The following is a 26,221-nucleotide window of genomic DNA, read 5'->3' on the forward strand; positions in this document are numbered from 1 at the left end:
AGGTAAAAAGGTCTTTTTCTATTCTCTCCCTTAGTCCAGCTATACAATGTTTCACACTCAGTTAACACAATACAAATAGATACATTGATGTACTCAAAGTAAAGTTTGTGTGAGAATGTTAACTCAGTTACTTCACAAGTGATTTTAAGCTACCCATTATCCAATTCCTGGCCGAGGGCCCAAAATGAGGAGGTATACAAACTATTAAAGCCTTAAGGTCTTGATAACAGCTCTCAGTTTAAAAACTAATAATTGTGTTTTATTTTATTTTTAAGAAAAATAGAATAGGATGGTGGTGGCTTTGGAGGAAGTGATGAACAGCAGCACACTGGGGATGGACAGGCAGAGAAGAGACAGCACAGAGATAGTAAGGAAGAGAGAAAGAGGAAAGGCAACGGAGGAGTGTGCACACTGGATGGTAGTATTTCTCTATAAAGTAGCTCAAGTACCGCCAAACCAGACAGTTCCCGCGCAAGTAAGTGTCTCAGGAGCTCACCCCTGTCATAGGCAGCCCCACCTTTTACAAATTAGGCAGGGGCAAACTGAGTTTCAAAATAGTATAATTATTTATAACAATCCCAAAGACCCCATAGAGTCTATTTCTAACTTCGATATTTATTAAAATGAAATAACTTCTAAACTTTTTACAATTCCGTTTACCCAAGAGAAGCAATTTTTATAGGCTCTGTATTCAGGCTGAAGTAAAGAAAACTTAATACTGTACATAAGCTATGCTCATTCTAAAGCTGCAAAGCTTTACTTACTGACCACTCTAGCTATTGTAAAATAACATTATAATTTTTAACTGAAAGAAAACTATACAGCCTGCTATAAAATTGCTTAATTTTAAAAATATATGTTGAGCTAAAGTACAGCACTTTATCAAAACAAACCTGTTGGAATTTCTACTCAGAGAGGAACACAGACAAAACAAAATATAGTAAATACTTCTATCCACTTACAAGACCTTTATCAAATGATGCAGTTGGGTAAATGAGAACAAAAAGTTAAGGGAAGTTATTACAATATACCCTTGAACACTATGGGTTGGAACTGTGCAGGTCCACTTATACAGGGAAGAGAAAAGAATCCACACATGTTCCAACCATGTTGGTTAAGGGTCAACTGTGTCCTACTTTAACGCAAATGCTCACCAGTGATAATATCTAGCATATTCGGGATGTTTTGGGATGCTATTACAAACACATTTGTTGAATCCCAGAAAAAAAATAACTATACAAAGGTCAAAAAAGTTTCAGATCCAAATTAGTAGTGAAAGAATAAACGTAATTCTGCTTCACACTTAATGATCATTCCCCTTTCCTCAATTACTGGTTTTACTTACCAGATAGATAGATACACATACACAGTCATATACATATAAACATACTAATGCATATATTAAAAAACACAAATTTCTTAGCAAAAAAACCCCCAATCTTAATGCTGAGATCACTGTAAGGCAGCGACTTAAAGGGTGGTTTTTATCACAATCAACTTCTTCTCAGGCACCAGTGTCTAAACCAGTATAGGTAACACATGACAATTAAATATAGAAAGAAAATAGCAATTGCCATAAAAAAAGGCCAGGCACCAGATGAAAGAAAATTTCACAAAGTCAAAATACCCCAAATCAAAAGGCAAATAAAACTGGATCCATCATTACCAGAAAGCATTTTTGTGCCACTTTTGTATGTCTGGGGTTCTATAATTGTTTCCATTAGTTACTACATCCAAGCATGTGCTTCAAGAGTTAACCACACACACATACAATTTGTCCTGAGCAGTAGACCCAATGCACTGACTAGTTAATTAGTATTTTGGACTTTTGAGTTACAATGACTAGTCTATTACTTACTGCCTTGACGCTAAGTCACCTATTGTAAGCTGCACCAATATTTTAGTATAAAAAAAGCTGTATCACTAGGATTTTAATAAATATAAAGTGCCCTGAAATACTTTTTAAAGTCTCTGTTAAATCTAACATATTCCCACTTATTTTCTATTTCTCTTGGAGGTATTCACAAACAAAGATTCATTAGATACACTTTCCCTTCCACACATTTTCTCACTATGACATTTCAGGAAAATACTCTCCTTTCCAGCTAAGCTGTTCCCATATTTATTGTTTTCCCATAAACTTTTAGTGGGACTGTAACACTAACAATGATAACAGCAGTTATCGCTTATCAAATGTCTTAAGATTTCTCCATTTTATCTTCCCATCAATCCAAGGAGGTTGATATCATCATCCCTGTATCATAGAAAGTGAACAACAGCACAGTGCTTGGTACACAACATGAATGGGAGAAATCTTTTTTGAAAGGAGCTTAAATAATTAGTCCAAGGTCACACACTCAACTTCAGTGGTTGTACCGATATCCCAATCCAGAGGTCAGGCCCCAAAGCTAAGGCTTTTGCCCCACTATCCAACATCTGTCTCAAGCCTTGAGAAGAGAAGGAAGGAGTCCAGAATTAAAGGTAAGTAATAATACCGAATAATAGCTACCATTTATTTGGCACTTATTAGGTGTTGGGCACTTCTAATTGTTAACACATTAACTCATTTATTTCTCATAACAACCTCAGCAGGGTACTATTATTCATTCATTTTCTACAGATGAAGAAACGGAGGCAGAGGCACAGAGGGTGAAATGATTTAGCCACAGTCACAAGAGCTAATACAGGGCATGCCAGGATCTGAGCCAATGCAGACTGGCTCCGGCTCCAGCTCCAGCTCCGGCTCCAGCTCCAGCTCCAGCTCCGGTACTCTCAACCACTGCCATGCTAAAACTTTCCCTTCACTTGAGTTGCAAGAAATCAGAACTTTTAACCTTTTAAACAATATTACTAAATTATAAGCCTTTGTACTTTGACTAATTGAGAGAAAACGGTAGCGCTTTTCTAAGCATGCACACCAGACTTCTTTACAGGATATGCCCCTGGTGATTAGATCACTACACTGTTCAGGAAGTCACACACTGTAAATCTGGTTAAGAGCCCCCAGCCCATCTCTCTCTACACTCAGACCCACACCAACCATGCAATGAAAGATACGGGCCAATTCAGTGATGTCCCAGCGCAATCTTCTATAAAATAAATGTCACTCTAGAAGTATCCAAATGTATATAGAACCCTTTCTCTCCTTTCCAACACGATAAAAAATACCACAAAAGGAATGAATGAATCAAAGCTACTTAAAAATCATAACAAATGTCCAATGGTAACTACAAATTTAAATGAGAAAAAAATGCAAAATTCTCATAGTTTTGCAACTTGTCCAAATTCTACATTCAAAACCCACTAGGCCTCTTTGAAAGACTCAATTCTTAGACTAGCTCATTATTATAAATGTCCCTTCAAGGGTGCAGAGAAAAGCCCACTTTTTGCCTCCAATTCTACATATCTTGACATGCATATTTATCACAAGAATCATTACTCTTACATTATTAAGTTACTGGGCTTTTTACCCTAATGTCTATAAATATGACAATGTGTTTAATTACATAAACAAAATATTATGCATGGACTTAATATTTGTATATTAATATATAACATATAGAGAAAACAAGTATCTAGGACAGGACTGGACCTGAAGTACTGAGAACCTGACACAATGAGAACAGGAACTATTGCAGCTCCCTCCATTGACATCGTAAAGTTGCCACATTTTCTGGGCTCTCTTTTGAATTAATGTGGCATCTGTTCCAAGTACAGCATGCTAACATTTTACTAAAAGATATTTTCATTCTACATTGTATCTGGTTTGCTTATTATTTGAACTACTGTTTTATTTCAGTGGTCATTATTTCTTTATACCAACTTGTCCATTTGGCTTTCCTAATCTATCTCCCCTGAGCACAAAATGGGTGGGGAGAAACCATCAGCTTAAAACCCTCTAACAGCAATAATTACAATATGCTTTGCATATAGATGAAATAAAGAAAATAGGCAGCACAAAGATTTTTGTAGGCTTTTTAGTATTGGGTCCTGATAAGTTAGCAGCATCTGTTCCTTTCAGAAAAAGAATTCTTTGCTCTGAGGTACTGAAGGGCTGGGGGGAGGGGGAAGAAAGAAAAGTAAACAAATACGAAATAGAATAATTTAAGTTACAAAGTTTGGTCTCCATGAAATGATGATTTCAATAATTTTCACATATCCAACTCTATCTAGTGGTAATTGCTTTTTAAGGCATCCTCAAAAAGCGCTGCAGCAAAAAGCCAAATACAACCAGTTGTATTTAACATGCATGCTGCATACTCCACAATGTTACGTCATATCAGGCACAGAGAAGACGCTTACCAAGCTATCCTGCGTTCTATAAACTGCCTAACAACAACAGAAAAGGCTCTCCACAGTGGGAGAGGGAGCTGTCAGGGTGGGCAGCCTTTTCCCTGTGGTCAACTGAAGGAAACAAATAAGGCTTATATTTCTGTCTTTTAAGCTCACCTCTCTCAAGGCCTTTACTCTCCATCTTCCAGCCTTTCTCAGAAAGGAAGGCTGTTTCTTTAAAATTAAAAAGCTGCAAAAGATCACTCCAACTTAAAAGCCCCACACCTTATACCAACTGTCCTCCAGATGTCCCTATGCCTCCTCTTCTGTGGGAGAATGGCCTATCCAGAGCACTAGTCTCGAAGGGGGTGCACCCATCCTGGGGAAGGATGGCAGCCATGGGAAAAAATTATCACAACTTATATTTTTAAATCTCATCCTTTTTTAAATTTCACATTTTCTGTGCATTTTATAACATACATAAAATACTAGGTTCAGAAAATTATATATAAATACACATTTCACTGGCCACAATTTTTAAAAGTTTGGAGACTACAGATTAAGAAGCCCGAAACTAAGATAAGAGTCAGGAAAATTAGGCTCTGACACTAACTTACTCTAATTCTTGTCTTTGCCTCAGTTTGCTATCCATGATATCAATTGTTTGAGCCCTTTATACACACTTATAAGACTATTACAAGAAATAATAAAATACTGTAGGCCTATGGCATGGTCTGAGCCGCACAAAATGACAAATACATATGAATGCTATCAATGAAAAATACTCTTAATTTGGCTTGTTAAAACTTTGGCTATACTATAGTTTAAATAAACTGCTATGCCCTATCAGACCCCATTCTTAGAATTTCAAGGACAGGCTTTAGCACTTTAACTGAATTTAGGTCTAAAGAAGCATAAAGCATCATTGATACAGAGAGTGCATTTCTAGTATTAGAAAGACCTTTTTAAAAAAACAAACAAACAAAAACTTCTATAATAAAAAACTTATTACCTATGAAATAAATTTAATTTAAAAATTATAAAGGTGAATTTTAATAACCTTACTAACAAGTTAAAACTCTCAAAGCCAGAATCAGGAGATTATATTTAATGTAGTTAAATAAGGCCTTGAGTGTGTCTTTTGTATATAATGCCAGAAAAAAAAATCACTGGCACTCGATAAATTACTGGCACATCCAATTTATTTACGTTGTTGTTGTTGTTTTTAAACTGCTTTTTAAAACGCTGGTTTAGCCCTAGTCGGTTTGGCTCAGTAGATAGAGTGTCAGCCTGCGGACTGAAGGGTCCCGGTTCTATTCCGGCCAAAGGCACATGCCTGGGTTGCGGGCTCGATCCCCAGTAGGGAGCATGCAGCCAATCAATGATTCTCTCTCATCACCGATGTTTCTATCTCTCTATCCCTCTTCCTTCCTCTCTAAAAAGAAAAATCAATAAAAATATATTTTAAAAAATAAATAAAATGCTGGTTTACCAGTACAGCATTTGGTGATGGTTGAGTAAGGATAGGGCTGGGGGTGAGGTCAGCCAACGTTAACACATTAAGATGTGAGTACCAGGCCTAATTCCTATGCAGGGTATCCGTATGCTGATTAAGCAGTACTGGTTTGAGTTTCTATTATTTAAAACATTACAAGTGCTTTCTTAGTTTTAAAACCCTGTTTTACTTTATAAATATTGAATTAATGACTCCCAACAACCCAGAAGAGAGACTACCAGTTAAAAAAAAAATTTATCTGAAACCACATCTCTTCATAACTAGCTACCAAAATAACCTAGTAGAATTTAATTCTGAAAATGATGCCTCCTAAATTACTTGTGTATGACAGAAAACAATGTTGTCATTTTAAATTGGTTAACTTTTTTTTTAAGTTTTAAAAATAATAATGATCATCTCTAAGGCATTAGGCACAAATAAAAAGTACTCAAAACGATTTTTGTCCATAGGTAATAATCATCCTAGGGCATTAGGCTTATCATCTTTTTTTAGCATTAACACTATTACAGATATTCTCCTTCCCCTCACCCTTCACCCCTGGCCTTCACATTATTGTCTGTGTCTGTGTAGGTTTATAATCTTAATTTATGAATCTTACCCACCTCTCTCCTTCCAACTCCACTCCAACTTCCTACCTGTGCCTTATTTTAAAAAATAGCAAGTTTTAAAAATAGCCATGTGTAAAAAGTAGACTTCAAGTATTATGGTATAATTCTATTTATTTTTTAAAATATATATTATACATATTGAAATGCACAGGAAAATTTAAAAGAAGAATGAGAATGGGATAACTTTAATTTTCTACGTTATATATATATCTATACTGCTAGAATTACTTTCATAACTCTGAAAGTAATTTATAATATTTCTTAAAAGGATATACTTATCATCAAATCCTCTAAAATGTTGATAGTTACAAAACGCTAATTGAAATAGCAAATGGAAACTACATATTTGCATCTACTACGAAAATGTACAAAATAACCTACCCTGCTAAAGTGCTCAACTTCCAACCTTTAAGAAGTAGATCGTACCCCTGACCGGGTGGCTCACTTAGTTGCAGCGTCATCTAGTACACCAAAAGGTTTCGGGTTTGATTCCCAGTCAGGGCACCTTAGGTTTCGGGTTTGATATCCAGTTGATGTCTCTCTGTCTGTTTCTCCTTCCCTTCCTTCCTTCCTCTCTCTCTAAAATCAATAAAAACATATCCTCAGGTGAGGAAGAAGAAGAAGAAAGAAGAAGAAAGAAGAAAGAAGAAGAAGAAAGAAGAAGGAAGAAGGAAGAAGGAAGAAGGAAGAAGGAAGAAGGAAGAAGGAAGAAGGAAGAAGGAAGAAGGAAGAAGGAAGAAGAAGAAGAAGAAGAAGAAGAAGAAGAAGAAGAAGAAGAAGAAGTAGACAGTAGGCCCTATCCCTGCTAGGCACTGTGCTTGGTGATGTGCATATCCCAAATGCCTTCATTTCAATTCCATTCCAATGCATATTATTTTCCTAACCCAAACCAAATCAACATGAAACATTCTAAAGTGGCATTCCTTTGCTATGGCCATTTCAGTAAGCGGAAAACTTATTTAGTAATTCACTTTCTGTGGGAATTACATAGTTTAGTACAGCATTATGACTTAGGAGAGGCTCTGGAATCAAACTTGGGCTTGAATTTAGATTGTATCATTTGCTACCTACATAATTCCAGGGAAGCCTTTATTTCCTCATCTGTAAAATGGGGGTAGGGTAATACTAGTAAGTCCTCAGGATATTGCTGTGAGGACTAAAATTAAGTGAGCTCCTACATGTAAAAAGGCTTATTAGCACAATACATAACATTAGCACAGTAAATGTTAACGTAATATTATTATTAATATCATAACAACAGGTAATTCTAAAGTATGAAAACTGTTCACAACTTGCCAAACATTTGAAGTCCTATAGCTACACCATTTCTCTAAGAACAAATATACATATTTGTGTAAGATTATTTATTAACATATAAAAATGTTTTTCAGCATGCACGTAATTAAAACTTTTCATTACAACACACCAGTAGAGTTATATTTGTGTGTACACACACGCACGCACACACACACAAACGAGTCAGCACATACTGTTAAGAGCTACCCTGTAAATATGTTAAGAACTTGTCTCCTGGCCACAGTGGTGGTGTGTGTGTATAGGGGGGTTCAGATCACCAATTATGTTTCTAACTCATATATTTAAATTTTTAAAAATATTAACATTAACATGGCATGAACAAATATCTTAAAATCCAGCCATCTGTTAGTGAATTAAAAACTCCATTTATATATACTACTCTAGTCTATAAAGTACATTCATGAGTATTACCTCATCTAATCCTTTTAACAGCATAGCGAAGCAGGCTTTTACCATTATGCCCATTTTACCACTGAGAAAACTAAATCCCAGCCAGGCTGAATTTCCCAAGAGTGCACAGCTAGTGACAGGCCTGGTCTTCTGACATCACCACAACTGTTACATTACATTGGCCTGGGACATTTCATTTTTTAAAAAGACAGAAAATTGTGCTCAGTAATTTAGGCGTGTCAGAGGACTCTACAGGGAATTACATGTCTGTCAGTTGTACTCTCATTTCCTTTCTTTATTTCCAACTTTAGTATTTCAGGAATTTCACAAGTACATGTAACTATAAAATGTAGATAAAGAGAATTCACCCAAACCTGATATTTCCTGCAGTGGCCAATTAATACCAGAGACCACTTTCCCCTTATATTTAGCCCATTGTATTTAACCTCTTTGTAATGACTGAATTTATTTCATTTTAATATTAGGTCCTGAAAAGACAAGTTACTATAAAATAAATTGAACCATTTATAATATGACTTGCATATCAGACCAGATTCTATAAATTCTGACACATCTAAAAAAAATCTATATAATGTCTAGTATACAAACATTAACAAATTTCAGTTCATATTTATGAGGGAGGAAAAGGTTAGTGTTATTATAGTGGTTTGGTTTGTTATGTAAACAAGTACTTAAATGATTACTACAAAAGGCAGAGTTTTCTTAAATGAGTACAGCAGCTCTCAGCAATAATATTCCAGGAACTCTGCACAAGGGAAAAAGCTGCAGCAATATTAGCCAAACAGGTAAGAAAGGCATTTCCCTGATTCTGCATACACTCCAACTAAGGCACATGCAACTTATGCTTACTTTTTTCAATATTCCCAGGTGTCCCTTTCTCTTCTCAAAAACCAAAAAGGGACCATCCATGCAGATAAAAATACCCTACAAATTCAAGAGCCTAAAAGAAGTCAGAGCAGCCTGAAAGAGAAAAAGAATATAGAGACATACAATTTTTTTTAACCTAACATTTCAAGTACAACCCACATACTTGAAACTACATTTTCTTTCTGGGGCTGCTCACTGGCCTCGATTACATCAATCCTGTAACACTGTGAATTGTGGTGATAGATTGGTTCATGCCTCTAAATACAACAGAATTTTTCCAAGGTTATACATACTGTGATATGAAGAACATTTTTGCAGCATCTTATTTTCATTAATCAGTTTGGATATTCTACCAGTGCAAACATTACGAATAAAGAAATTTTCATTATCGTCTAAACTTTCCAAAGTCAACCAAAGGCTGTGGTACAGTGGCAACAAGTACTAAGTAGGCAGAATTGAACCTGGTTAAAATGCTGCTACTACTGGTTGGTTGTCTACTTTGAGCATATATCACATTGGGAGAAATTAAGGTGCAAAGACATTTTATTTACAGCAAAAAATTCTAAGAAATTGCCACATCATTACCATAGCCCAAAAATCTCAAGGTCTTGTTAGAACAGCTGGGCTTCCGATCAAATAATATAAAACAGAAGAAAAATGTAAAGCATGGTATTTTTTTAAATAGCAATAACCACTGCTACTGCTGCTGCTGCTAATTCTAAACATTTACTGAGTCTTTATTATGTGCCAGGCATTGTGCTAAGCCAGGGGTGGGCAAACTTTTTTACTTGAGGGCCACAATGGGTTCTTAAACTGGACCGGAGGGCCGGAACAAAAGCATGGATGGAGTGTTTGTGTGAACTAATATAAATTCAAAGTAAACATCATTACATAAAAGGGTACGGTCTTTTTTTTGAATAGTTTTATTCATTTCAAACGGGCCGGATCCGGCCCGCGGGCCGTAGTTTGCCCACGCCTGTGCTAAGCAGTTTCACAGATTTTAACATTTAATCCCTACAACAACACTCTGATATTAAAGTATTAGAACTCTCAGAACAACAGAAATTTAAATTTTATAAGTGATAATATAAGCAAATTATTAAAGAAACTTTACATTTTTTCTACCTTTCGCACTATAGCTTTGAGTGTTAAGTTTACACTAAAACCACATTCCTTTTCAGGACTCTGTCTTCTATTTAAAGAATACTGTGCTTCAAGATGCTGACAATTATTACAGAAGAATAAAAAAAACTGCACGTAAATACTGACACACACACAAAAAAACAAACCCTTCCATCCAACTTTACCTAGTAACTGACCCCATGCAAAAAAAAGAGAACAGCATCAGGCCCTACAACTAACTATAGACTTCTAATGCCCATACTATCACTCAGTAATGCTATAATTATAGAGAGGCCAATATCATCACAGACAAAAACAATTTATAATTGCTAAGTCAAGTTTTGAATATATATACACATACATATATATCTGTTATTTTACATACAAATCTTATAGTAGCTAATAAAAACAACCAACTAATCTAAGGTAAACTAAAACACTAGGATGATTCTGAAGACTCACTTTAGGATATCAGCAGCATCATAATCATGATATTAGCAATCAAACTTTACTTAGCATAAAGTTCTTAGAAGCTTAGGAAGCTATGTATAAAATGGAGTAGACAAGAGGGAAGGATTCCCTGTGCTGTTTAAATCAACTACAGGTCCCAGCATGCAACACTCTAATCTGGAGTTAAGCAAAAAATCACAATGCATCCTGGGACTTGTAGTAAGTAAACCACTTCACTCTACCACAGTTAAGTTACAACAAAATCTTAACTATCTAGCACAATTTGACTAGGTCTTATTATTATGGTCAAATTCAGATCTCATTTGTTTGTTCTCTACTCTGGCACTGTTTCTTTAGCATATAATTAAAAAAGTATCAATTTATATTTAACTCAACATTTTCACATTAGAAAAACCTTAAACAGGATAAGTACATAAAAGGAATGCTTAAAAAGCAGAAAGTTTGATATAATTTAAAAAATTATATTTAAATACATAATGTTTGAAACAATTTTCTCAAAGTTTCCTTGGATCAGTTTTTAAGCTCTCGATCCCACTCCCACAATAAAAGAGTTTTAATTGTTTTACCAGGTTTCCTCTTAGCAGTCTTTCACGTTAGGTTTTATAAATAATTTTCCTTGAAAGTCTTATAAGAAAACATTTCCCATACACTCTAATACTGTCCACTAGGATAGCAGTTATGTGTATGTATTACTACACATATCATCATCAGACACACCAAAAAAAACACTTGTCCTTACTCAAAATTTACTCCCTCGACTTTCACCCTTCTTTCTCTCTCTCTCTCTCTCTCTCTCTCTCTCTCTCTCTCTCTCTCTCTCACACACACACACACACACACACACACACACACCTATTTCTGGAAAGAACACTTAGGAAAATATATTCCAACTACAAACCCATTTCTCTCAGCCACTGACCTCTTCTAAAAACACAAAGATTTTCATTAAAACTATCAATAACATGTCCAACCCCAAGCAGATAACTTGGAGCTGCAATCTATGTTTATTCAGATTCTACATTCACCCCTATGTTTTGCAAGACTGAAGGAGGAGGCTGGGAAAGAATAAGTGCAATCTGCATCAGGAGGCCTAACACAGGTGGTGGGTTATTTTCAGGCAACAGCACCTTCACAAACATGCTGTGGAATACAATCCAAGAAATTCCTAACAAGAAAAGATAAGCTGGCAAACAAATTTAACACAATCCAGCTAAAAATCACCTGCAACACATGCTACTACATTTCACCATAACAGTGACAGGCTACAACAGGATCTGAAGCTTCATCAATACAACATACTGTCCATAAGGCCAGAGATAGCAGTTGCCATGGTTACTATCACCCACTTTTATCAGGAAATTATTGTCATTACTCTGAAGTTTTTGGTACTTATTTAAAATAAAAAAACAAAACAGTTTAGGGTTCTAACTGTTAATTGAGTGAAAAAATCAACTACTGCTTGATTTGTAAGTATGCTGTCTTAGAAATGCACATGGTTAACAATACTTGGATCTGCAGCAGGAAAAAATCAATTCCTTTCTGCTGCTCCTTCTACTCAAGTACTGACAGTTTGTATTCTCAATGCAGCCAAAACAATAAAACAAAAACCATCTTTTTGGCTTCTGTAAGTTATTTTTCTCCCCTAGGCCCACAACCAGAGTCAAAGCCTAGATCACCAACCTGTTAGGCCCCAACTCCTTTCCTATCTCCACATTACCGGTTCACTTTTTTGTCTACTTAAAAAGGCAGAAGAACACTTCCGTAGATGATTCCAAAATATAGGAAAAAAAATAGTTTCCTTCAATGAGACCTGCTCACAGTTTTTTGAAGCGGGGGGGGTGGGGGGGGGTGGGGGGTGCAGTGTATTGGAGGGAGAGAGAAATGGAGGGGTATTCAAACTTCCCAACAAATGACTAGGGTAAGAAAGTTGCTTTAGAAAAACCCAAAGGATGACTGAACCTCACATTTTAGCTCTAAAAGGGAAGAGCTCACCACCACTCCAGTTTAAGACTGAATTGATAGACAAGTAATATGAAAGTTATTCTTACAAGTCTATTTCAACATTCTTACAAAAGATAACTGTTCAAAAAATTTAATATATAAGAATTATATGAAAGCCTATAAAATTATATAGCCACACATATACACAAACACATAAAGAAAAAAGCATATACTATTTAACAAATAATTACCTATAGTAAATTTAAAGCAGTTTTAACAAATTACCTCTTTTAAAAAAATCTCAAAGCAGCAAAAATACACACCTGGTAAAGTTAAAGTGATCAGAATATTTTGCTATGCTGCTTAAGAATACTTAGGAGCCTACAAAAAAGCCCATGCACAAAAGTTCTGGAAAAGTTAACATAAATCATTAATATTTCCCAGGACAGATTAATATGAAGATTCAAACATGTTTCAAGAAATGAGCTCTGAATATAGATATAAAGGAATTCTGTCAAAGGTTAGAGACCTAAAACTTTAATCTCTTCCTTTTCTCCCTTTGAATAGTAATTAAATACAAAAGCCTTTGGCAGTAAGATACTAAGGATACAAAATTTAAAAGCGCATTAATATAACCTTAACTTCAGTATTTCAAGAAAAGCTTTAAGTATTCACTGTCTGTGGGATGGAAAAGTTAATATTACCCTGAGCAGTTTCATTTTTATCAAAACAGTTAAATGTTTTTCTCACTATTCACAGAAGCAAGTTTCTATACTTAATTACTAATTGGGGTTATTTCATAAAGAACAGTCACTTCTAAAATTTAAGATATGCTCATAAACACAGGGACTTCTAATTATCTATATTTTATTTTATTTTGGTCAAAATTTGTGAACACGCTATTAACAAAGCCACAGCTTAGGCTCTGAGTGTTAAATTTTTGTGTTATTTTTACACAAAAATACTTCAGTGTACTCCTCTAGATTTGAGTAGTCATTTCCTCATGCATCCCTCTAAAAAAAAAAAAAAGAGATATACACATGTACCTAATACTAATGCACACAAGTACACATCTTTTACACTTTGAAACAAGTTTAAAAGATTTAGTAAGAATTTTTCCCAAAGTTAGCAGAATCAATCAAAACAATCAAAACCTCAAGCATGACATCTGTTACTCTGTGTGTTAATAAGAGTCTACAAAAGAATTGAGAATTTAAATATTCACTAAAATCAACTATTACCGTATCAATGGAGAAATGAAGAAAAACTTTAATAGGGGATACACATTTCACAAGATCTACAAAAGGAAAAGTGATCTTTTTCTTGAATTATGAGAAACTGCCTTGGCAGCATTTTTTAAACAAAGCTTCAAAACTGTAACAAAGAGCTTTTTGGTAACCACAGCAGTATTTTTTTTAAAAAATCATAAGGTGTTTGGGGTGCACTTTTAATGCACTCACTTCCCAAATGATATGGAGAAAGTTAACATTTTAAAGACAGAAGCTTCTGTCCATACATTAATTAGTAACCTATCTCAACAACTTAACATCTGCATGGCTTCTGGCAATTTACAAAGAATGCTCGCATGTATTATCTCATTTGATCTTACTTAGAAAAAAGTACAGCATTATGCCTGGAAAACAGACAAAACTCAAAGCAGGTTTATCAGATTTTCTATACATTCTTAAGTTTTTAAACTTTGACATAAAACTTTACAAGCCACCAAGTAGGATGATATTTCCAGAGATAAATCAGTTCACCTAATACTAACAAGAGTTTCAAATGACCATGTGCTATAAATGCTATGAAACTACTTTTATCTCTATGGAGTTATTGTTAAGTGTTACTAATGGACATATCATCAGCAATGATCTATACCCACAGATATAATTTTACTTATATTTCAAGAATCTCAGTCTTTGGAGGCCAATTCAAATACATCAACCATATGTATTTATAAAGCCGATTACCTAAGAATTTACCTATTAGGATAACTGTCCATAGATTTGAGAAAAAAAACAAACACAAAAGTATAAAATTTTCTCCATACAGTATCTCCCTTTCCAAAATCTCAAGTAACTCTTCCAAAATCTCAGGTACTATTTGTATTAATATTATAAGGATGATCACAAAATGTCCCAATTCATACCAACTACTTTTGTTTATAGCCATTGTACATAATACAAGACTAATTCCTCTTCAAAATAATTCCAACAGCATTCTGTAACTAGGCGCAGCATCCTTAAGATATCCACAATAAGTCTACTTTGTGTAATAGTGTAAGCAAGTAAAAAGCAGTCAAAGAGTTCAGTTTTAAATAGCAAATGTAATTTATTAATGGAATTTTTTTTTAGTGAACTTACTCAAAATCTTTCTGGAACTTTAGGGTGTTAATCCTGTTGCTTAGTTGAAGCTACCATGAGCTATGTTAAGTACCAAGACCCTCAAAATTCAGAGTTGCATTATCTTGCTGTAGCACCTCCTGCTGGATAGCATTTAGAGCTCTTCATGTAAGCAGGAGAAGAATATATCTGAGGCAACGCCTTCCAGAAGATTGAATAGGAAAAAGGATGGACCCTTCAAAACTAAAAGAAATAGGGCCCCGTCCATCACTTTAACTCTTAAAAATAAAATCTGGCATAGGGTATAAGTCTCTTTAACCTATTAAGATTCCAGATCCATAAAGACCTGCCTAAATCCAACGTGCAAAATGCTTAAAGAAAGCTTGCAAAATTACCTAAAAACTATTTAAAACCCATCAAAAGCACTCAAGCAAAAGACTATTATGGCCAGGCAAGCAATGCCAGTCATATTGGAAATACTATTCTATTAACAAAAGCAAAAGTCTGACATAAAGAAAAGCACCTGGAATATTTTTAACATGGTAGCCAGAAGTTTGTGTTTTGAGAATTTTCTGCACTACTACTATGCTCTTCACTTAAGGATAGTTGTACCTCTACAGAAGTTTTAAGTACAGACATATTTTTTACAAACATGAGTAACTACACATAAAAACATCCTCTCTGCCATCAAAAGCTATTCCTGAGATTTTAAAATTCATTCTTCAGACATTTTAAATAGCCCCTATAGCTCATTTTAATTAAGCCCATGATGTAGACCCCATATACAAGTGGAGACAGAAAAAGAGAATAGGCAGGCACTTACCAAAATCAAAATGAAAATAGTATTTCCAATAAAAATGGAGTAACAGTTTCCTACAAAACCGTGAAACCAAGTAAATTGTGAAACTTAAAAAAAAAAAAAATGGGGGTGGGGAGGGGGGAGGGGGCTAGTCTTCAAAACCAAAAGAAAAGCTGACCTATTTATGTCTACTGCCCAAACATGAGTGAATACCAAATGTAAACAAACAACATAAACACTGAAAAGTGCACTTAGGTCTAAGCCCCAATTTTAGTTTCTTTACCAGGCCCTCAATGAAACTGCAGATGTTGATGAGAATCCTCTATAAAAGGAGATATTCCGGCTCTCTGCCCTAAAGAACCCCTATAAAGAGTGCCTGTGAAAAGGCTTCCTTCCTAGAGTGCACACACTGCTTTAAAAAAAAAAAAACTTTCACCAGTCCAAATTAATCTGATTCTAATATTCAGCTATCAATTATTAATATACAAATGCTCTTCCTTCTCTAAAGTCCCCAGCTAAAGCATCCACATTCCTAACACCTACTATTAAAAAAAACACGAACAGCTCACTCCCCGGCGATGGGCACATCTTTGAAATCCAAAACACAGCCACAAAGTTCACTGTCAAGGCCAGTGCCGAGGCCCACACAGGCCCGGACCTTCACTCCCATCTGAGATTCTGGAAAGCCATCCATGCAAAGACATCATTTAAAAACGACACAATGTGGACGTGCAGAGTGAGACCCTCCACTTCAAGACCTAAACAAAGAATATTTCCACAGATGACCGGAACATGATGACACCGGATTCATCAATGAAAACAAAACCTGCCTACCATTAGCAGTCATCCCCGGGTCTCAACAACTCAACTACTTGGAAATCACTCTCGGCACAGCTGCACCCCACCACCGGCGTGTGGCCTTCTCCGGGGGTGCGAGCCACCGACAAAGTTGAAAGGAGACATTCTTCCCCGGGTGCCCAAATCTCGGCATCCACCCCTCCCCTGCCGGGCCACCTTGCTGCTACCCACCATCGCGAGCGCGGTCAGGGGAAAAAAAAAAAAAAGAAATCCTAACAGCACCGCTCAGCAGAATAAAGAGACCAAAGAGAGGATGACGAGAAGTGTTGGGAACTGCGTGCACGGCGGGGCTGGACCAAACGGAAAGAGTCCCACTCCGCGCGCCCCTCCCCCCCGGCGGGGGCGCGGGCGGGGGAGGGGCGGCCGCGGCCCCTCTCCGAGCGGCCTGCCAGCCCCGGCCCGCGCGGGGTCCCGGGGGCGCCCTGCGGCCGCGGGCGGCGGGGGCGAGTGCGGGAGGGCCGGGCCCGGGGTGAGGGGTGCAGGCCGACTCTCCGGAATAACAAGTTGCAGAAGAAGAAGAATAAGCGGAATTTCCCCAACGCTTCTCCGGCCACCCAAGACAAATGCACCAACACACACACACACACACACACACACACACACACACACTCGGGCCCGGCAGCGTCAGCAGCCGCAGCTTTTTTTTTTTTTTTTTAACCAGATCCCTCAGTCACCAAACAAGATGGTTTTCCAAAAAAATAAAATAAAATAAATTTTTTTAAATAATCATAATAAAACTTCCCCCCGACAGCATCCCGGGGAAGGGGGAGGGTGATGAAAGAGCCAAGGCGACCCTGCCCGGGCGGAGGGGCGGCCCCGGCCCCGCGCCCCCCGCCCCCGCCCCGGCCCCCTCCCCGGCCCCCCGCCGGGACAATGTGACGCCCCCTCCCCGCCGCCCCCGGCGCGCCGCCTCTGTCACCCGGAGGCTCCGGCCCTGCACTCAGCGCCCAGGCTCCCGAGGCGGCTCATAAACTTACTTCCAATTTATCCTGGGGAGGGGTGGAGGGCAGAGGGGAGGAAGAGGGGGAGCCCAGGTTTTCCCATTGTCTTTTTTTTAGGGGGGGAGGAAGAGGAAGGGCACGCAGGGGGGCGCCCCGAAGGGGAAGTTATGGCTCCAATCTCAAGTTGACTGCGGGGTCCTGGCGAGCACACCCCCCCCCCCTTTACCTCCTCCCTCCCACACACCCCTCCCCTCCCCCCACAACAAACTCCAGGCAGGCAGCCCCTGTTCCTCCCCTCGACAAACACCAGAGACAAGACAGAGAGAGGGAGAGAGCCGGGGGGAGAGGGGGAGGGGGAGGGGGGAGCTCCTCCAGGAAGGGAGAGAGAGCAGAGTGAGAAGAGAGAATGGAAAAGCTGGGATACTGCACCCTCCTGCTGCTGGCTGGCTGTCCCCCCTGGCAGCTGGAGGCAGGAACTCTGAGCAGGAGAAGCGGGAGGAGGAGGAGGAGGGAACTCTTCTTCATGGGGAGGGAGGGAGGGAAGGAGCCGGGGCTGCTGCTGCTGCTGCTGCTCTGGGCCTCTCGCACTTTTTAGATCTTAGTGTGTTAAAATGGTAGGTTGTTCCCTGCTCCCTGCTCCCTCCTCCTCCTCCTCGCCTCTCCGCTCCCTCTCTCACTCACTCACTCACTCTCTCTCTCTGGGCTGTTTCTTTCCTCCTCTTCCCCAGGCAAAGGGGGTGGGGGAGGAGGGGTGGGGGGAGGCACTGGATCCTCCTCCTCCTCCAGGAGGGACACACTCGGCTCCGGGCCGGAGCAGGAGGGGGGGTCAGAGCAGCAGGAGAGAAACTGTGGGAGACAAACAAGCCCAACTCTTCATCCTCCTCCTCCTCCTCCTCGCAGCAGCAGCAGCGAGCACCGCCAGCCCATTCACCACCCGGCCCCGGGCCGCAGCACCTCCGCCGCCTCAGCCCGGGGATCCCTCCGCCCAGGCCCAGACACACTCGCCCGCGCGGGAGCCCGCCGCGCGGCCCCGCCGGCCCGCCGCCGCCGTGCGCGCCCCCGCCGCTCCCGAGAGCCGGGCGAGAGGGACTGACTGGGGCTGGGAAAGCGGGGACGAGGGCGGGGGGAGAGGAGGCACCGGGGGAGAGAGGGGCACCGCGGGGCGGGAGGGGGCCGCCGGGCCGAGGGGTCCCGCGGCCGGCCCGGGCCCCCGCGCCTCCGCCCGAGGCCCCCTGGACGCACGGGGTCCCCCCCCGACTCCCCCCGGGGGCGGCGGGGCGACGGCGGGGGCCCGCGGCGGCGCTCGGGCGGGCGGACTACTTGACGTGTCGGTGCGGCGAATTTATTTCACTTTGCCTAAGGAACGGGGTGTGCTGCGGCGCCCATTGCCTAGGGAAAAAACCCGGATGTAAAGTGAGTGAAACTAAACTAGAGTGAAGTAGGGCAGCAGCAGCCAAACTCCAGTGCCGCGGCGGCGGCGGCGGCGGCGATGGGGCTGCGCCCGGAGCTGCGGCGGCCAAACTCCGGGGCCGCCGCCAGGATGGGCCGGGGCAGCGCTGCAGCTCGGCTCCGGGGCGCTGCAGCCGAGGCGAGGCCGGCGCCCGCCGCGGCCCCCCGCCCCAAGTCCGCGGCCGGAGCCCGGCTCCCCCTCCCGCCGGCAGGCGCTGCCGATGGGGCTCCGGAGCGGCCCCAACTCCCTCCCGTGCAACAGCCGTTCTCCAGGGCCCGGGAGCCGCCGCGGGGAAGCACCGCAATGAGGGCGCGTGGTCCAGGCGCCGGCAGCAGGATGCCAGCTCCAGTCGGATGCAACATGCCCTCCCGGCCGCCGCTCGCCCGCTCCCTCCCTCCCGCCCGCCACCCCGCCCCCTTCCCAAATAACTACCCTGGAACCACTTTATTAGCCGCGCCGCGTCCCGCACTCGCTCCGGGGAGGGGCGGGGGACGGGGTCCTCCGCTCACCTTTATTTATTGCTGCTTTCTCCCCCCTCTCCATGTTTTTTATTCCTAAGTTCTTTTGTTCTAAGGGGGATGATGGCATTTACTTTTCTGCTTTGTGTAGCAGGGCAATCACGGGGAATCGGCCACGTAGAATCCGGCGGTTTGTCATATTTTATTAGTGAAAGTATTTTATGCCTAAGTCTACCTCCAAGGACTGTAACATGGAGAACTGCAGGGAGAAAAAAAACACACACACAACACACACACACACACACCAACAGCAGCAGGAGAATTCTTGTTTTGAGAGGTTTCTTGGCGGGGCGGAGGGGGTGGGGGAGGGCCTCTTATTTTTTTGGAGGGGGTTTATGTAGGTTTTTGTAATCGATAGTTTTCAACTTAAAGCTTAATGTGTTTGAATAGATATACTACTGAATGCTAAAATAATCCCAAACCGCAATAAAGAAAAAAGTCCAAAACACTCGATTTAAAAAAAAAAAATAAAAAATCCTTACTGGACAGTGATATTATCTGTCCTGTGCAGCACGCTGGACTTAACATAGTGTTGGCCTTCGAATGTTAAATAACAATAAACCTCAACCTCAACTGAATACAAATGGGGGGTGGGGGTGGTTTTGTTTTTAAGGCTCAGCACTTTTGTAGCATCTGCCACTACGCATTTTCCAGGCATTGATTAGCTATGCAACTCCCACAGGCATGAAGTCCAGTTTCTGCAGATGAAGAGCAACAGTGGTGAGATGATTTGCCCAAAGTCAAACTGAGTCATTGGCAGAACCCAGGCTCTATTTATTACTAGTCTCATCTTTTCCATTGAAATAGTATTTCCTCCAGGAAGTAAACAGTATTTCAAAATAAGTAGACATTCTTTACCTATCTCCACCAGAGGTGCTTTGAGATCCGTGGATATGAAGGTATTTTCTTACTTCTGTGACCTGCAAAATTAACTTTAGTTTCCCAGGAAAAAAAAACTATTTTTAAAAATTCTGATTTCTTAAAGCTAAAAACTAAAGTATAGGTTTTATTTTACATGTGTAGGCCATTTCGCACTTGCAGCTTTTTGTTGAAAAAAAAAAATCACAGCAGAGAAAGTGTGTAAGAGTTTGAGAGGGAAAATGAAAATCCCTATAAATGATTCAAGAAGCCTGGATGAACTCATAATGTTGTGAAACTAAACCCATAACGCAGACAAGATGAATAACAGGAGGACAGGCTGGGCAGTAAGACCGGGCTTTACCACCTAGAGATAACTCTAATGTATTTAGATGAGAGAGGGAGGCGGAATTTCAAGCTGGACTGACTAATGGTGTCATTTCAAATCAGCCCAGGCGGTCAGAATTTTTTTCAGAGCAATATTGCTGTAGTGTTCTTTCTAGAAAAAAGAGTTCAAAATTTTTTCAGAGTTTCAGAGAAACAATTCAGAAGCCCAAATTGCACCTGAATGTATAAATGACATAGAACAGGGATCAGCAAACTATTTTCTGTAAAAGCCCAGATAGTACATATCTTAAACTTTGCAGACCATCCAGTTTCTGTCACAACTTCTCAACTCTGCAATTGTAGCACAAAAGCAGCCATAGAAAATATGTAAACAAATGAGCCTGGCTGTTCATTTATAGGCTTTGACATTTGAATTGTATGACTTTTCACATGTCACAAAATAATACTTTAATTTTTCAACCATTAAAAAAAAACATTAAAAAACTCTTAGCTCATGGGCCTCACAAAACCAGGAGGTGGGCAGGATTGGGCCATGGGTTGTTGTTTACTGACCTGGCTTTAGAAGACTGAAGTTCATTCAGCTGCTGAACTTCTTGTACCAGAGGTTGCTTGGTTACTAAGATGTTTGTATAGCACTCAAAAGTCAGTGTCATGCAAAATCATGTTTTAGATACTTACACTTAATTAAAATATTTAACTGAATAATTGTCTAACACTCCTATACCTATCAAACTCTATGGAAAAGAATAGCTTGAGGCCAAAACCGGTTTGGCTCAGTGGATAGAGCGTCGGCCTGCGGACTCAAGGGTCCCAGGTTCGATTCTGGTCAAGGGCATGTACCTGGGTTGCGGGCACATCCCCAGTAGGAGATGTGCAGGAGGCAGCTGATCGATGTTTCTCTCTCATCGATGTTTCTGACTCTCTATCTCTCTCCCTTCCTCTCTGTAAAAAATCAATAAAAATATATTTTAAAAAAAATTAAAAAAAAAAAGAATAGCTTGAGAGTCATCGATAGACCAAGTTTCTATTGACATACTCTTCCTCACTCTAGGATGGTGAACAACGGAACCAAGCAGACTTGGGTTCCAACACGTAGGAAGTATCATCACTCCTTTTCAGCTAAGGCACCTTGGGCAAGTTACTTAACCTCTGTCTCCCTATTTTGTAAAATGCAGCTATTAATACCTACTTGGTAATGCTGTTGAGAAGATTGAATGAAATAATTCATGAAAAGTGCTTAGCACAGTGCCTGGCACATGGGACTGCATAATACATCTTTCTCTGTGACCTCAAGTTCATTCTCTGAGTTAACATAGCTCTGGAGGAGGTGAACATGTGGAGTTCCAATATCTTGTCAGTGCAGATGTGGCATATGGGGTCCAAAGAGTCTTGGGGTGATTCCAGTTTGTGGGGTTGGTATTAAGATATATTTTGGTGGGTCTGTCTCAGCTCTAGGTATGCCTAAAGAGACCCACACTTAGGCCTTCTGAACCCGGGTGTTTCTCATACAGAAAGATAATACCTGGTGGAATTCTTGAAAGGGCTAAATGGCATAAATGCTAAAGAAAAAATGTAACAATTAGTATAAGTTAGTGAAAATCCCAGGAAAAAAAAAAGCTGAAAATTGCAAATTGACAATCAGAAGTTTCTTTGAGGCGAATCATTCAACTTTTAGACATGACTGACAATAGCAGGTGCTCAATAGAATTTGCTCTCCTACCACCTAGTTACCCTCCAAAACCATTTATCATCCATAAAACCGTGTTGAGCAAAGTTAAAAATCCAATTTTGAATGTTATTAAACACTGAAGTGCAGTTCTAAATATTTATAAAAATCATCAGATCTGTTAGTGTTTTCCTATATATTCCTGCCTTCCATTCCATGCTTCAGAGGTCATACAGTGTCTAAGAGTACAAAACACCTACAGTTTTCTTCCTGTATTTTCATGGTTTCTATTTTTTACAATTACCTTATTGCAATATATATATTTGAAGTACTTTGAAGTATATATATATGTGTATGTATGTATGTATATATATGGAAGACAGGAGCTAGGGACTTAACTTTTATTTGACAGAAAATACTTAACTTATATTGGGATTCTATTGGATGATGTAAAATGTCATTTGAAATGATATAACAACTAGCTCTCTATAAGGACTATCAGTCTAATGCAGAGACATTGTAAATATAGGGGAAAATATAATGGAGACATTATACTATTTACAGTATTAATAGAGGCATTATGTATTATAATGGGGAATGAAGAAGTTTCTTCTAGATTTTCTTATTTTACACTTTTGTAGTAGCATAGTATACACCATAGCCATGGATACATGGCATTTTTGTACTTGTATTTGTATATGTCTATCTCTGATGTTCTGGAACTTGACAGTACTTCAAAGTAATGAAGTACTCCCCTCCCCTCACAAACTAATTGAACAGCTTTCTCATGCAGCTCCCCTGTCCGTGCTTCACTCAACCACTATCCTTTTTTCTACTCCAGGCTGAAAAGTAATCCCATTATCTCTTAAAAGGTCAACCCAAAGAAGATTTGAAGTCTGTCTGGAAACCTGAGGGTCCCACTTCTTTACGGAGGCAGGGAGGTAACTATTAGAGTTCATCAACTCTTCTTTTCTAATTCTTATTGGGCTGGAGTAAATGAAAACCTGGTTGTAACAACAAAGTGCTTTAAAAAGTAGAGGAGACATATCAATGTGATTTTTAAAGAATTATGACAGAAAATCCCCAGTGACTAGCAGAAGTTGAGTGTATGTTCTTTCTCTCTACTGTCTCAGTGGTTTCTGATCTTTAAAAAATCTTCACATTAACTTCGCTGTGTGTACATTTATGGTAAGTCAAAGTCATAATTGGAAACGGGTCAGGTAACTTGTAAATAAATAAATATTGGCAGATAAGCAGTAGACTCTCTGGAGAATACCTTCAATTGCATTACTTTGCCATAATCTCCAAGGTCAATTTAATCCTAAGCAACTTCAGGTAGGGGTGTGTGTGTGTGTGTGTGTGTGCGTGTGCGTGTGTGTGTGTGTGTGTGTAAGTAACAGAATTAACTAGACCAGGGTTTCTCAACCTTGGCACTACTGACATTTGGGGCCAGATACTTTTTTGTTGTGGGGGCATTGTGGAATAGTTAGCAGCATTCCCATCCTGGACCCACTAGATGCCAAGAGCACCTCCCCAACAGTTGTGACAGCCCAAAATGCCTCCAGACATTGCCAAATGTCCCATTTCTTCTTTGTGTGTGTGTGTGTGTGTGTGCGTATGTGTGTGTGTGTGTGTGTGTGTGTGTGTGTGTGTGTGTCAGGGTGGGGGTACCATTGAACTAGCCCAAACACCATAGATAGATTTAAGTGTGCATTTGTCAGTGTGTGACTCTGCCCTTCACAGAAGCAAATCCCAATTCCTTTTCTAGAAGTAACTGATGTAGATCAGGGGGCCTAGGCTGAACCTATTGTGAAAATCTAAAACGGTCACAATTAAAGCTCTAGACATGTCTGCCCTAAAGCTGCTGAGCTGCTAAAAGAATCACAGGGAGAGCCTCTGAGAATGGGGATGTTAAAAGAATTTTATCATCTTGTATTTGCACCTTTAGTTTATCTATTATCAACATAAATAAATTGTATTGTGGGCCTGAGCAGTGACATTATCTAGTGGAAGGTATTCCCAGATTTGGAGTCTGAGAACCTGAGCGGGGGTCTGAGCTCTGCAAATGTCTATCTAATCACTCTATCTCTCTGCGCCTATTTCCTTGTCCAAAATGGGGAAAACAACAATGTTTAACCACTGCATTGTTGTGAGGGTCCAAGCTGTTAGTAAGAAGTGCCAGGACTTGCTCTTGAGGAATCAGGAACTTTGAAATCAGTCAGTCTTGGGTTGACTTTGGGCAAATGATGCACTGTTGTAAGCCACAGTTTCCTTATGTGCAAAATGCAGAAATAATCATATGCCTTCATAGTGTTGTTGTGGATGTTAAATGAGATAATATATGTCATACATGCTGTATAGATATTATTTTGGTCTTTGGTAAACTGTATCACATTGTACAAATGCATATAATTTTATCATTATTTCTTCTCTATGAGCATGGAAACCTGGAAATCTGAAGAACAAGTTGATGCAACTATATGAGTGAAACCCTGTGATACAATGTAACATCCCAAATTCCAACCAAGTGAAAGCAGCATTCAACAGTAGTGTGCAACCTTCTATCTTCCAAGTTAAATCAGGCCACAGGTTTGTTGCAACAACATAAGGTTCTCCTCCCCTTATTGAAATAATGTTCTAATAAGTTTTTTACAACCTCTGTATCACATAAAACACATGGGGTCAGGCAGCATGCCCAGCTAGCACAATGTATGTCCTGTTCTGAACATTTAAATCTGACCAGGTGCTGTTGCAATATTCACCTTCCCCAAGAGCATTGGCAAATGGCATTGCAGTCCTAAAATGAGGTGCCAGGAGGTGTTTTCTAAGTTAAAATATAAATAAGGGGATCTAGGGGTATCTTTTACATAAACTTTTTAATTAAAGTGTAACTTTCATATGGAGAAGTGCACAAATCACAAGTTGTGCATTTCATTAAATTTTCACAAAGCAAACACACCTATGTAATTATTAAGTGTTTTTAAAGTTGAGAACTCTGTATTAAACATGTTTTTTATCATTAGAAAGGTAACAAAAAGTTATAATGAATTAAAGCAGTGGAGATTTCCAGAAAAGATAGCAAATGACTGTGCTGGGCAAATGTGATTTTGAATTCTCACGTGAAAATAATTGCAAAATGATAAATGGCCAAATGTCATATCACTATCTATTACTTGATATGTAGATGCTAGAAAATTAATTTAAAGGGCCTCAGTCTTCTCATCTGTTAAGTGGGGATAATAATGGAATTGTTTTTAGGATTAAATGAAATAACACTTGCAAAGGTTTGGATTAGTTCTGGCACATAGCTGTGAATAATATAAGTTATTACCCATTTAGGACAGTGTCCTAAGGGACCATAAGAAGGAAGTTACAGAGATCTCAAGAATTCTTATTTAAAAATAGGGGAAGTTCTGCACAGAAGGAGAGCTGGATCAGAATAGCTAAGGGCCGCCGTCACTGAGCCCGAGGACCAGCAGGGAGGGCCGATCTGTGGTAAAGGCTAGAGAATGAAGCCTGAGAGAAAGCAGGGTACCTGGAGGTGGCAGGCAGGGTGATGAACCAAGAAGCTGTAAAGACAGTGCAGTTCTGAACAGAAAGCCACAGGGTGTACCCAGCATCCAAACAGGACATGACCTGATTTTTCAAAGACCAGAGTAAAGTCTAGGAGTGATTGTTTGGTGTGGGCCTAGAGAGAGAGAAAAGAAAGAAACAGCAGCCACTAGAAACATAATCCCAGGAATCAGAGCCTTGAAAGGGGCTTCATTTAAGACTATATTCAAGACTAAGGGACTAGAGCATCTTATAACTTAAGAATGACCTCAACAATAGATCTTAAGGCCTAGCATTCCTTCATATTGAAACAAGATGTCATTCTGCACTTGAATCAACTTGGATCCTGAATAAGAGAAAGAGA

The 26,221-nt window shown here is 39.7% G+C and overlaps 1 protein-coding gene across 3 annotated transcripts in view; it reads right to left on the minus strand.

Annotated features, from left to right (window-relative positions):
• The window catches only part of PHF21A (PHD finger protein 21A), a 165,927-nt gene extending 147,732 nt beyond the window's left edge, over positions 1 to 18,195 (minus strand). The window contains exon 1 of one of the 3 annotated variants that reach the window (XM_081099680.1): positions 18,155 to 18,195. The gene's annotated coding sequence lies outside the window, so the exon portion shown is untranslated. Of the gene's footprint in view, positions 1 to 17,894; positions 18,126 to 18,154 lie in introns of those variants that run through there. The other 2 variants (XM_081099679.1, XM_081099678.1) reach the window with 2 other exon arrangements.
• Between the last annotated feature and the right edge of the window lie 8,026 nt (positions 18,196 to 26,221).

This window comes from Myotis nattereri (genome assembly GCF_964212035.1).
Source record: "Myotis nattereri genome assembly, chromosome: 9".
Taxonomy (NCBI): Eukaryota; Metazoa; Chordata; class Mammalia; order Chiroptera; family Vespertilionidae; genus Myotis; species Myotis nattereri.